The following is a 14969-nucleotide window of genomic DNA, read 5'->3' as shown; positions in this document are numbered from 1 at the left end:
CCTAGGATAAATTTCCTCCACCTGTTTTCTGTCCTTGGGCTCCCTGCTCAAGATGCAGACTCTATGGAGAGAGAGTCCAGTTGCACATGCTCATCCACTGGGCAAGGAAGGTTGGGGCATTCTGATTGACAATGCCACCAAGATGCCCATGCAATGAGAGAGGGGTGGTACTGCAAATCAAAAATGGGGTTATAAAAAAAAAAATGGGGTTCTGCACCAAAAGAAGAGGGAATTGATGGAGAGTGGGTGGTGTTAATAGCAAGAGATGTACATAGAAAGTGAACATCACCATGCAGATGACAGACGTCCCCAGGTAACGGTAACTGTGAGTAACCAGGAGAATCAGATTTGACGTTAGTCAACTTAAAGAAATGATCATAATATCTTCAAGCATTAAAAACAGTGAAAGTTGTAGATCAGGATGGAAAGTAAGTTCAACAACCAGCCCTCTGTTTTTAAAAGGCTTAATCTGACAACCTGAACAATGATCTATCAACTTTCTGGAATTGTATGCAAACATGATCAGTCTGGATAGATAAAATCACTTTTATTGATTTTTTTGAAGCAACTAAATTTTGGTTTCATTGATTGTTTTTTTGTTTTCAATTCCATGGATTTCTCCTCTTATGTGTATTATTTCTTTCCTTCAGCTTACTTTGAGCTAATTTTTTTTTCTATTTTCTTAACATGGGAGCTTAGATCATTGATCAGAGACTTATCTTCTTTTCTTATATAAGCGTTTAATGCTATAAAGTGTTCTGTAACCCTGCATTAATACAGTAGCCACATGTGGTTATTAAGGATTTGAAATGTGACTAGTTTGAATTTAGATGTGCCATAGTGTAAAATAAACACCAGATTTTGAAAATTCATTACCAAAGTGTAAGATATCTCATTAATAATTTTTATATTGTTACACATGAAATAGTAATATTTTGGATATATTGTGTCCAGTAAAGTATTTAAAATTAATTCTACCTGTTTTCTTTTTGCTTCTTTCAAAGTGGATACTAGACAAATTAAAATTACATATATGACTTGCTTTCGTGACTCACATTATATTTCTATTGGACAGTGGTGCTCTAAACCCTGCTTTAACTGCATCCCACACATTTTGACATGTTGTGCTTTCTTTTCACTCAATTCAAAATATTTTCTAATTATCATTACAACTCTCTCTTTCACGCATGGGTTATTTAGAAATGTGTTAATTTTCAAATATTTGGTGGGTTTCCAGATATCTTTCTGTTAATTGATTTCTACTTTAATTCCATTTTTGTCAGAGAACATTCTTTTTCTATGATTTCAATTCTTGTAAATTTGTGGGTTTGTTTTATGGCCCAGAATATAGTTTATCTTGGTGTGTGCTTGTGCACTTGAAAAGAATGTGTATTCTACTGCTGTTAGATGGAACATACTATAAACATTAAGTAGGCCAAGTTGATTGATAGTGTTGTTCAGGTCTTATATATCCTTACTGATTTTCCATCTATTCTATTGATTACTGGAAGGGGAGTATTGAGGTCTACAAATATACTTTGAATTTGTCTATTTCTTCTTTCAAATCTATCCGTTTTTGCTTCATATATTTTGAAGCTTTGTTGTTAGATGCATATGCATTTACATCATTTAGATTTGTCTTGATGAATTGACCACTTAATCACTATAAAATGTCTCTCTTTATCTCTGACAATATTCCTTGTTCCAGTGTCTACTTTGTCTAATATTAATAGTCACTCCAGGTTTCTTTAAATTAGTGTTTGCATGAAATACATTTTATCCCTTAATTTTAGCAGACTTACGTCTTTATAGTTTAAGTGGGCTACTTGTAGGGAGCATTTAGTTGGATCTTGTTTTTATATCCAATTTGACTATCTCTGTCTTTTAATTTGTGTGTTTAGACCATTTATATTTAATGTGATTATTGATATGGTTGGACTAAAATCTAACATTCTGTTAATTGTTTTCTATTTGTTTCATCTGTTCTTTGCCATTTCTTCTTTCTGTTTCCTCTTGGATTCATTGAGTATTTATTAAGAGTCTGTCTTATTATGTATACCTCTTTTAGTAGTTGCCCTATGGTTTATAATATACATCTTTAATTAATCACTGATTACTTTCAAATAATAATATACCATTTCATGTGTAGTATAAGAACCTTACAATAGTTTACTACCAAGTCCTCTCTTCCATCTTTGAGCCATTTTTGTCATATGTTTATTTTTATGTATGCTATAAACCCATGATACATTGCTGCTATTTTTGCTTTAAACCAGGGGTTGTCAAACTCTTTATTAAAGGGCCAGATAGCAAGTATTTTAACCTTTCAGTCCATACAGGCTCTATTGCAACTACTTAACCCTGCCATTATAACTCAGAAGTACCCATAGAGGATGCAGGGAAAAGGGAACCCTCGTACATTGCTGGTGGGAATGTAAATTGGTGCAGCCACTGTGGAAAACAGTATGGAGGTTTCTCAAAAAACTAAAAATAGAACTACCATATGACCCAGGAATTCCACTCCCAGGTGTATATCCAAAAAAAACCAAAAGCACTAATTAGAAAAAAATACATGTACCCCAATGTTCATAGCAGCATTATTTACAGTTGCCAAAATATGGAAGTAACCTAAGTGTCCATAAACAGATGAATGGATAAAGAAGATGTGATGTATATATATCACACACATAAAATACAGCAAACTAGTTAATATAACAAAAAGGAAGCAGACTCACAGATATAGAGAACAAACTAGTGGTTACCAGTGGGGAGAGGGAAGTGGGGAAGGGTATATAGGGGTAGCGGATTGAGAGGTACAAACTACTAGGTATAAAATAAGCTACAAGAATATATTGTACAACATGGGGAATATAGCCAATATTTTATAATAACTATAAATAGAGTATAACCTTTAAAAATTGTGAACCACTATATTGTACACCTGTAACTTATATAATATTGTACAGCAACTATACTTCAATAAAAGAAGCAGCCAAAGACAATACATAAGTTATGAGAATCACTGTGTTCCAGTAAACTTTACTCATAAAAGGGACTTCCCTGGTGGCACAGTGGTTAAGAATCCACCTGCCAATTCAGGGGACACGGGTTCGATCCCTGGTCCAGGAAGATCCCACATGCCACGGAGCAACTAAGCCCGTGTGCCACAACTACTGAAGCCTGTGTGCCTAGAGCCCATGCTCCGCAATAAGAGAAGCCACCGCAATGAGAAGCCCGCACACCACAACGAAGAGAAGCCCCTGCTCGCCACAACTGGAGAAAGCCCATGTGCAGCAATGAAGACCCAACACAGCCAAAAATAAATAAATAAGTTAATTAATTAATTAATTTTTAAAAATAAAAATAAATTTTTTTAATCTAAAAAAACCCAAAAAAACATAAAAATAGGCATCCAGCCCACAGACTATAGTTTGATGATCCCTGCTTGAGATAATCAAATCTCTTTAAGAGCAATTAAAAATAAGTTTAAAAACTTTTATATTCACCTTTCTTTTAACCATTTCCAAAGATCTTTGTTTCTTCTTGTAGATAACTGTTATCATATTCCTTCTTCCTGAATAACTTCCTTTAACACTTTTTGTAGCACAGATCTACTGGTAATGAATATGTTAGTTTTTTGCTTGTCTTTTTAAAAAAATCTTTATTTCTCCTTCATTTTTGAAAAATATTTTCTCTGGGTATAGAATTCTGGGTTGACAGTGTTGTTGTGTCAGCACTTTAAAGATATCACTTCCTTGTCTTCTGGTTGCATGATTTCTGATGAGGATGCTGCAGTTCTTGTATTTGTTTCTGTGTGTGTAAATGTTTTCCCTGGCTGCCTTCAGGTTTTGCTCTTTGTTTTTGGTTTTCGGTAGTTTGAATATGATATGTCTAGGTGAGTGTGCATGTGTGGTATATTGTGTGTGTGTGTGTGTGCTGGTGTTTATCCTATTCTGTTCTGGTGTTTTTCTGTGAACTTCTTGGTCTGTAGTTTTATATCTTTCATTATTTTCTGAAAATTCTTGGCCTTTATTTCTTCAAATATTTCTTTTGCCACATTCTTTCTTCTCCCTCTGGGATTCCAATAACTTATATGTGAGACTGATTTATATTGTCTTATAGCTGTTGGATTTTCTTATTTTTCCACTCTTTTTTCTCTTTGTATTTCAATTTGGGTAATTTTTATTGACCTATCTTCAAGTTCACAGATTCTTTCAATGGCTTTATTGCATCTAGATAAAGATAATCCTGTCGAAAGAATTCTTCATTTCCTATCAAAAATTATTCACAGTATTTTTTATTACCAGCATTTCAATTTGATGATTTTTTAAATTTTTATTGTATTCAATTTGATAAATTTTTTAGTTTCCATCTGTCCACTGAATTCTCTATTCGTTCACATATTTTCTCTAAATCAACTTCAGAAATGCCTTGAAGTACTCAGAAATAGTCATGTTCTTAATTCGTTTGCCTTCTGGGATGGTGGGGAACAGTCTTGAGGTTGAATTTGCTGTGAGAACAGCCTTGTGTAGAGGACAACCAGGATAACGACCTTGAGATTCTCCACTAGAGTCACAGAATCTCAGAATTCTAGAAGCTTGTCATCTTGGAATCTTGGAAGCTAGGGTTCAAAAAAATTCATAATATTTTAGAGTTGAACTTAAGAGCTTAAACACCAAAGACAGGAATTTACCAACTCACAAGGCAGCTGAGGCCAAAGGGAAGAAGCTGTCTTCCTTCAAATAGGATGATGATGTTAAAGCAGCACTAGAGGGAGTCCCTGTTCATTGTGCCACAGTCACAATAAAAGCAGGATCTCCTCTCTCCTGTTCTCCACCTCCACATACACCAGGAGTAACATAGCCACTGATCAGAAGAAGAAAAACCAAGAAGATCAGCATGCACTTGTCTTCTCTAAAGTGTTATGTAATGTTGTTGGATATAGAGTCTTAATTCCTTTTCACAAAAGGAAGGGATAAGAGAACAAGACTTTGCCCTAGCCTCTTGAACATCTTTTTCTAAATCTTTGTTGATAGTTGGAGCTGATAATAAAACAGATTATTATTATTATTATTATTATTAACTAGAGATTTTTTTATCCTCACTAAGCCTCAATGACCTCATCTCTAAAATGGGATAAATTTCTGTTCTGTTTCCCTATTAGGCTTTAAAATGCTATAATGTAACATCAAAAACTGCTAATGACGTATTAAGTGAGAAAGGCAGGTAGTAGGGAAATATGTATCATGCAATGTTACTTGAAAAAATGAATGTGTGTGAGAGTGTGTATGTTTATTTTGTGTGTCTAGAAGAGGGGATAACAACTGATCTTTAGGTGGTAGAATTGTGTATATGTTCACTTCCTATTTGCTTATGTATATTTTTAATTTTTATACATTGAATATGGTTTTTAGAAAACCAGATTATAGAAAAACTCCAAAGTTCTATACCAATATAAGGAAAGATCATCATTGATCCATGAAAAGTCCCTCCTTGAATTTGTTTATCTTCCTTTTTTATTTACACCAGTGGTTCTCAACTGGAGGCATTCCCTACCCCCTTCCACAGGGGAACATTTGACAACGTCTGGAGACGTTGTCTGATGATCACAACTAGGTTTTATAGTGCTACTGGCATCTAGTGGGTAGAGGCCAGAGACGCTGCTTAACATCCTACAATACACAGGACAGCTCACCACTTAGAAGCAATTTAAATCAGATACTGGCCTCAGGAAAGTTTATATTGAGTAAGAAAGTACAGATGTCATATTGTAATCTATTTAACCAATCTTTTATTTCTATACCATTTAACTTGTTTCCAATATTCTGCTATTACAAATGATGCTACAAAGAATATTATTGCATATGCATTCTTAGGAAACATAGGAAGGTTTCTTCACGGTGGATAGCAAGGAGTGGAGTAGCTGGGCCAATGGGCACATCCATTCTTTTTTTTTTTTTTAATTTATTTATTTTTGGCTGCATGGGGTCTTCATTGCTGCGTGCGGGCTTTCTCTAGTTGCAGCGAGCAGGGGCTACTCTTCATTGTGGTGCACGGGCTTCTCATTGTAGTAGCTTCTCTTGTTACGGAACACGGGCTCTAGGCGCGCAGGCTTCAGTAGTTGTGGCACGTGGGCTCAGTAGTTGTGGTGCACGGGCTTAGTTGCTCTGCGGCTTGTGGGATCTTCCCAGACTAAGGACTGAACTCGTGTCCCCTGCATTGACAGGTGGATTCTTAACCACTTTGCCACCAGGGATGTCCCAAGGGCACATCCCTTCTTAGTTTTAACAATATCTATAAACCTAGAAGCATGGATGAAGTATAAAAATAGAGGTTAAATTTAAAAAGCAGGAAACAGAATGAGATTTTAACATAATACCATTTACATTAAGCTTACACAGCAACAAAGCAACAATACACACATTAAACGAGTAAATACAAGACAATATACTCTAAATAGATCAGAATCATTGCTTATGGTGGGGAAAGGATTGGTGTAAATCAGCATTTCTGTACTTCATCACTGTTGATGTTTTGGGCTGTATAATTCTTTGTTATGGGAACTGTCATGTGCATTGTAGGATGTTTAGCAGCATCCCTGACCTCTACCCACTAGATGCTAATAGCAGTTGTGATAAGCAAAAGTATCTGTAGACATTGCCAAGTGTTCGGAGAGGTACAAAACTGCCCCCAGTTCAAACCACTGATTTAAATAAAGGGGTAAGATAAATTAGTAAACCCAGATAGGAGCCTTGCATGGACCCATGATGACAGGAAAAGTGTTTCCTGACAATATGAGTAACTCAACCTTTGACACCCGAATTTCTGAAAGAGCGAATGAAAAAAATAGTTACTGCCAAATTGTCCTCCAGAGTGGCTCTACAAATTTATATTTCTGACAGAGTATGACAGGACTTCTTTCCCCACACCTTTGCCAACACCTGCTATTGTTAAACTTCCTTTGTGTTTTACTTTTTATCTTTACCAATCTGACTGGTAAGAAAAAGAAAATTCATTTCATTGTTTCCACAAAGTTGACCATCTCTTCATATGTTTATTAGCTATTTGGATTTCCTTGTCTGTCTGTACCTGATTTGTATTCACATAGGTCAGTTATACGCTTGTGAGTATTTGACATTTGAGGGAGGGGGCAAAAACCTTCTGGGAAAAGTCTTCTTCATGAATGTAGAAAACTTCCATTGCCTCCTTCACTTATGCAGCAAACGTTTGCTATGGGGTAGGCACTGTGCTTTCCCACACATTTTCTGCTGAAGCAGTTTGCAAGGCATGATGGCTGTCTCTGTCTGGTATTACACTTCTTGATGGATTGGCAACATGACAGAAGAGAGTTCCTCAAAGCTTCTGAGTCCACTCATTCCTTCAATACCTGATTATTGAGTGTCAGACCGTGTTCCAAATGTGCCTGTTGGCCATCTGTATGTCTTCTTTGGAGAAATGTCTATTTAGGTGTTCTGTCCATTTTTTGATTAGGTTGTTTGTTTTTTTGTTATTGAGTTATGTGGGCTGTTTGTAAGTTTGGAGATTAAGCCCTTGTTGGTTGCATCATTTGCAAGTATTTTCCCCCAGTCTGTAGGTTATCTTTTCGTTTTATGGTTTCCTTTGCTGTGCAAAAGCTTGTAAGTTTGATTAGGTTCCATTTGTTTATTTTTGCTTTTATTTCTATCAGCTTGGGAGACTAACTTAAGAAAACATTGGTACGATTTATGTCAGAGAATGTTTTGCCTATGTTCTCTTCTAAGAATTTTATGGTATTATGTCTTATATGTAAGTCTTTAAGCCATTTTGAGTTTATTTTTGCATATGGTGTGAGGGTGTGTTCTAACTTCATTGATTTATTAACATGTGGCTGTCCAGCTTTCCCAACACCACTTGCTGAAGAGAACGTGTTTTCTCCATTGTATATTCTTGCCTTATTTGGCAAAGATTAAATGACTGTAGGTGTGTGGGTTTATTTCTGGGCTCTCTATTCTGTTCCAGTGATCCACCTGTCTGTTTTTGTATCAATACTACACTGTTTTGATTACTGTAGCTTTTTATGCCTCCTGCTTTGTTCTTTTTCCTCAGGATTGCTTTGGCAATTCTAGGTCTTTTATTGTTCCATGTAAATTTTAAGATTATTTGTTCCAGTTCTGTCATGGGTAATTTGATAGGGATCGAATTAAATGTTTAGATTTCTTTGTGCAGTGTGGCCATTTTAACAATATTAATTCTTCCAATCCAAGCACATGGGATCTCTTTTCATTTCTTTGAATCATCTTCAATTTCCTTTATTAATGTTTTATAGTTCTCAGCATATAAGTCTTTCACCTCCTTGGTCAGGTTTCTTTCTTTTTTTTTTTTTTGATGAGATCTTAAAAGGGATTGTTTTTTTACATTCCCTTTCTGATATTTCACTGTTAGCGTAAAGAAATGCAACATATTTCTGTATGTTAATCTTGTATTCTGCTACCTTGCTGAATTCATTTATCAGTTCTAGTAGTTTTCGTGTGGAGTCTTTAGGGTTCTCTATATATAGTATCATGTCATCTGCGTATAATGACAATTTTACCTCTTCTCTTCTGATTTATCTTTTATTTCTTTTTCTTGTCTGATTGCTGTGGCTAGGACTTCAAATACTATGTTGAATAGAAGAGGTGAGAGTGGGCATCCTTGTCTTGTTCCAGATTTTAGCAGGAAGGCTTTCAGTTTTTCACCATTGAGTATTATACTGGCTGTGGGTTTGTCATAAATAGCTTTTATTATGTTGAGATGTGTTCCCTCTATACCCACTTTGGTAAGAGTTTTTATCATGAATGGATGTTGAATTTTATCAAATGCTTTTTCTGCATGTATCAAGATGATCATGTGGTTTTGTCTTTTCTTTTATTGATGTGATGCATCACATTGATTGATTTGTGTATGTTGAACCATCCTTGTGACCCTGGGATGAATCTAACTTGGTCAGGTGTATGATCTTTTTTATGTGTTGTTGGATTCAGTTTGCTAGTATTTTATTGAGAATTTTACATCTATATTCATCAAAGATATTGGCCTGTACCACCCCCCTTATTCTTATCATACCCCTTTAAAATGTTCAATTTTTGTTGCAAAAACAGCATATATGTCTTTAAAAATCAAAACATTTAAATTAAAACTTAAAATTCCAACCCCTGCTTCCACCCATAGGTCTCCACTTATACTTCTACAGTGTAGGAGGAACTATTGTAAATTCTTCCAGACCTTTTTTGAGCATATACGAACATGGATATAACATGTGTGTGTCTTTGTCCATTCACTCTGCTACATGAAATACCACAGACTAGGTAGCTTATAAATAACAGAATTTTATTTCTCACAATTCTAGAGGCTGGAAGCCCAAGATCAGGGTGGTAGCTTGGTCAGGTGAGGACCCTCTTCTGGGTTGCAGATTTCTCAATGTGTCTTCACATGGTGGAAAGGGCAAGGGAACTCTCTCAAGCTACTTTTTTTTTTTTATTGTTTCTGGCTGCGTTGGGTCTTCGTTGCTACGTGCGGGCTTTCTCTGGTTGCGGCGAGTGGGGGCTACTCTTTTTTTTTTTACTTTTTTTTTCTTTTTTGGGTTTATTTATATATTTATTTATTTATGACTGTGTTGGGTCTTCGTTTCTGTGCGAGGGCTTCCTCTAGTTGCGGCAAGTGGGGGCCACTCTTCATCGCGGTGCATGGGCCTCTCATTATCGCGGCCTCTCTTGTGGCGCACGGGCTCCAGACGCGCAGGCTCAGTAATTGTGGCTCATGGGCCTAGTTGCTCTGCGGCATGTGGGATCTTCCCAGACCAGGGCTCGAACCCGTGTCCCCTGCACTGGCAGGCAGATTCTCAACCACTGCGCCACCAGGGAAGCCTGGAGCTACTCTTCATTGTGGTGCGCGGGCTTCTCATTGTGGTGGCTTCTCTTGTTGCGGAGCACAGGCTCTAGCCGTGAGCAGGCTTCAGTAGTTGTGGCTCGTGGGTTCTAGAGCACAGGCTCAGTAGTTGTGGCGCACGGGCTTAGGTTGCTCTGCGGCATGTGGGATCTTCCTGGACCAGGGCTCGAACTTGTGTCCGCTGCATTGGCAGGCGGATTCTTAACCACTGCGCCACCGGGGAAGCCTCCTCAAGCTACTTTTATAAAGGCATTAATCTCATTCATGAAGTCTCTACCCTCATAACCGAATCATCTCCTAAAGGCCTTATCTCCTAGTATCATCACACTGGGCATTAGGATTTCAGTATATGAATTTCAGAGGGATACAAACATTCAGACCATAGCAGTGTGTGTGTTTGTATGTGTATTTTCTGTGTTTGAGTGTTAGTCTGTGGTTGTGTGTATATGTGGTTTCTTTCTTATTTTGAGAAAAATGAGATATTATACTTAATATGTTGAGCATTTCATATTTCACAATAGTATTTCCTGAACATGCTTCCACATCAGCATATACAGATATATTTGAGTCTCTTTAACAAGTACAGCAACATTTTACTCAATAGAATTACAATAATTTATTTAATCATTTTCCCCTCAGTGTACATGCACATTGTCTCCAGTCTCTTAATGGCGCAGATAACACTGTAGTGAACACCATGGTGTATAGGTGTACAAGCACTTGTATAGGATAGATTCCTAGAAATGGAGTTGCTGAGTTGAGGGTAATGTGTTAATGAAAATTTTGACAAACATCATCAGATTAACTTCTAGTGCTTCGTCATTGTTTTTAATATGCTTGTCTTTGGTCAGTAGATAGGTCTTGCCATGCTGTCCCTTGCAATACAGCTCCTAATGTTCAAGTTTCATTTCTCCTATGAGATGAACATCTGTTTCTGCTGCCCAGCATCCATCATCCCTTCTCCTGGCAATCGTTCCCTGATTCTCCTTTGGAAAACCACTTCTGCCATCCCCATCTACACAGTTCTGATGAGGCTGGCTCTGCCTCCCACTCAGGGGTGAACATATAACCCAATGCTAGACCATCAGAGTTGCAATGACTGGTTTAGGCATGTGCGCTAACCAATAGCAGTTAATGTCAGGACTGTTTCTGGAGCTACTGGGAGAGAGGGAGAAGAGCCCTGCAGGCATCTCTCCTTCCTGTCCTCCAACCAGAGTAGAACCCAGTCCAACAACTCCTAACCCCAGCAGAGGGACCTAACCCCCCGGGGCCCCAGGGACAGGGCAAGGTCAATCTCCGTGGGCCTCAGTTTCCCCTTCTGTAAAATGAGGAGGTTGGATTCTGTGATCTCCAAGGTCATTTTAGCTCGTGTGATTTTGCATACATGAAACACAGAGAAGCATAGGGACTTCTCCAGGTAGGAGATCATTTCCTCTGGAGTAGTTGTTCTGCAAACCTGATCTAATAGAATGAGGACATCAGTATTTACCCAAATGAGTTGAAAACTTATGTCCACACAAAAACACCCACTCGAATGTTTACCACAACAGTGTTCATAATGGCCAAAACTTGGAAGCAACCAAAATGTCCTTCAGTAGGTGTATGAATAAATAAACCATAGTACATCCAGACAGTGCAGTATTATTCAGCACTAAAAAGAAATGGGCTATCAAGCCATGAAAAGACATGGAGGAGCCTTAAATGAATATTGCTGAGGGAAAGAGGTCAACCTGAAAAGGATGCATACTGTATGAGTCCAATTACAAGACACTCTGGAAAAGGCAAAACTATGGAGAGATTTTAAAAGATCAGTGGTTGCCAGGGGTTAGGAGGGAGGGAGGGAGAGCATGGAAGATTTTTAGGGCAGAGAAACTACTGTGTCTAATGATATAATGGTGGATATGTGTCATTCTACATTTGTCCAAACCCGTAGAATATAAAACACTAAGAGTAAACCCTAATGTGAACTATGATTCTAGGGTGGTGATGATGTGTCAACGTAGGTTCATCACTTGTAGCAAATGTACCACTTGGGTGGGGGATGTTGATAGTAGGGGAGGCTGGAGACTGAGTGATAGGGGTCAGGAGGTGTCTGAGAACACTCTACCTTCTGCTCAGTTTTGCTGTGAACCTAAAGCTGCTCTAAAAAAATAAAATTGATTAATAATAAAAAAATCTTAAAAGACAATGTCAGCTTTTGGTACACATTTTCTAAACTGGAAACCATATTTTGGGTTCTATTCCTGGCTTTATCCCAAACACAGTGTGTCTTTGTGTATGTTCACTGCCCCTCTCTGAGCCTCAGTTTCACAATCTGTAGAATGAAAAGACTAGTCTGTGCGGCGTGCAAGTACTACAAATCTGTGATATCTAACAGGTAAAAAAGAAAGAAGGAAACGGGACTTCCCTGGTGGTCCAGTTGTTAAGAATCCACCTTCCAATGCAGGGGACGTGAGTTCGATCCCTGGTCGGGGAACTAAGATCCCACATGCCGTGGGGCAACTAAGCCCACGTGCTGCAACCACTGAGCCCACACGCTCTGGAGCTCGCACACCACAACCAGAGAGAAGCCCGTGTGCCACAACGAAAGATCCCGCGTGCCGCAACTAAGACCCGAAACAGCCAAAAAATAAATAATAAAATAAAAATAAATACTAAAATGAAAATAAATACTTTTTTTAAAAAAAGAAGGAAGGAAAAAAGGAGATGTGTAGGGGGAGAAGAAGCAGAAAGGGAAGCGGGAAGGGACCGAAAACCCGTGAAATCATCGAGTAGTAGATAAAGAACTAAGGAAGAAGCCTGATTAAGCCAGAGCCGTCAGTGGTCTCCTCTTTGGGTAAATATAAAGGAAAGTAGGTTGGCCCAGGAGCCACATCTGGGTCTTTAGTCCTCCCTGAATGCGAAAAGATCTGATGCCCCAAGGGGGACTGTTACATTTATCTGATGAGCACTAAATAAGCAGTAATCCTGTGCACAGTTGTGTGCTAGGTAATCTAACCCAGCCAGGGAAGAGAAATGCTTGTATGCAAACACCACAGCCTAATGGCCAACAGCTTGCTTCTGAACTCAGACAGATCTGGGTTGGATGAATGGTTATGTAACAGTGATATGGTGAAAAAATGGCCCCAAAGATATCCATGTCCAAATCACCAGAATCTGTGAATGTTACTTTATATTGGGCTGTGCAGATGTGATTAAATTAAGAATCTTGAGATGGGAAGATTAGCCTGGATTATCCAGGTAGGCACTAAATGTAATCACAGTTATCCTGATGAGAGAGAGTCAGAGGGAGATTTGACTACAGACAAAAGAGAAGAAAACCATTAGATGGAAACAGTTAGAGAAAGGAGACACTACATGAAGACCAAGGAAAGGGTCATGAGCCAAGGACTGCAAGGAATGGAGCTCTAGAAGCTGGAAAATCAAGCATACAGACTCTCTCCATAGCGTCTGGGGGGAACATGGTCCTGCTTGACCATGACTTTAGCCCACTGAAACTGATTTTAGGCTTCTGGCATCCAGAACTGTAAGAGGACAGGTCTGTAATGTTTTAAGCCACTAAGTTTGTGGCAATTTCTTACAGCAGCCAAAGGAAACTAGTGTAGGCAAGGCAAACACTTTACCTCTCTGACATTTATTCCTCATCTGTTAAATGGGAACAATAGTACATTCGTTCATCAAATATTTTTGAGAGCCTACCGTGGGCCAGGCCTAAGCACTGGAGACATGGAGGTGACCAAGGCCTTCCCACTTTCATGAAGTTCAATTCTAGTGACAGGAGATAAGCAACAATGGGGAAGCAAGTACAGAAAGGCAAGATGATTACAAACCAGGAGAAGCAACATGAGGGAAAACAGCGGGGTATGTGACTGAGAGTAACTAGGCATGTAGAGGAGGCTGGCTTTAGGTAGTGTGGTCGGGGAAGACCCATGGAGGGGAAGAAATCTGAACTAAGACCAGCAAGGCAAAATGCAGGGGATAAACAATGCAGGTGCAGGGAGCAGTGCATAGACACCCAAGCAGGAAAGGACAGACTTCGCTGGAGAACAAACAGGAGGTCCGTGTGGCTGGGCTGCACTGTTCTAGGGAGAGGGATGAGCAGGATGAGGTGGGAAGGGTGGCAGGGGCTAGAGCCTGCAGGGCCTGGGAGCCACGGTCAGGAGTCCAGGTTGTATTCTCAGGGGGAGGTTTTGGGCAAGGGAGAGGCATCATCACTAGCCACCGTGAGGACGTAGATTTTAGGCAAGGAAGAGGGAGGCAAAGAAACTTGTTAGGAAGCTCTTGCTGTCTTCCAAGTGAGAGATGATGCTGCCTTGGATGAGGGCAGAGGGGGTGAGGATGAAAGACTGCTGTGAACATTAAATAACATAAGGAGTGTTAAGTACCTGGCACATAGGAAATGCTCAATAGATAGGAGTTCTGGTTATGGTATTATTATTATTCTCATCATCATTATCATCTTTATCACTAGCTTCTGCTGAAAACAAACTTAGCTGAATGAAACTCATACTAGATAGTATGAGCAGAGTTGACACCTGCACCAGGCCAAGAGAGGCCCCATTGTGTCCCCATGCCTGTTCATCAGGAGAAGCCACTTGCTGAAGCCGCTGGCCTTCTCCCCATCCCAGCCCCCATCCCCTCCCCCCAAGAAGTTCAGTCACTTGGAAATGTGTCTGAGCCCATACCTGCATACATGAATACATCATTAGGCCACTTGGGGGTTCTGAGGGATGGGTTTTAATTTTATAAATGCCATGGTAAGTCCGGTGGACTTTTGGAGATTAGCCCTAATATAATATTTATGTGAAAACTCAAGATATCATTGACTAGGCCTTTCTCTGTCTATGTCTCTCTCTCACACAGACAGACACACACAGACCCAGACACACACACACACACACACACACACACACACACACACACACACACACACACACCATGGAAGACCATGTGAGGACATAGGGAGAAGGCAGCCATCCACAAGCCAGGAAGAGAGCTCTCACCAGGAGCCAACCCTGCCAGACCTAGATCTGGGACTTCCAGCTGCCAGAACTGTGATAAAATAA

At 39.2% G+C, this 14969-nt stretch overlaps 1 long non-coding RNA gene across 1 annotated transcript in view; it reads left to right on the top strand.

Moving 5' to 3' along the window:
* LOC309624012 overlaps window positions 1-14969 on the top strand; it is a 71388-nt gene that overhangs the window by 45654 nt on the left and 10765 nt on the right. The gene's annotated exons all lie outside the window — the stretch shown is intronic.

This window comes from Balaenoptera borealis, assembly GCF_965194805.1.
Source record: "Balaenoptera borealis genome assembly, chromosome: 2".
NCBI classification, from domain to species: domain Eukaryota; kingdom Metazoa; phylum Chordata; class Mammalia; order Artiodactyla; family Balaenopteridae; genus Balaenoptera; species Balaenoptera borealis.
Note: the sequence above shows the minus strand (reverse complement) of the source record. Positions and strands in the feature narration are given on the sequence as shown.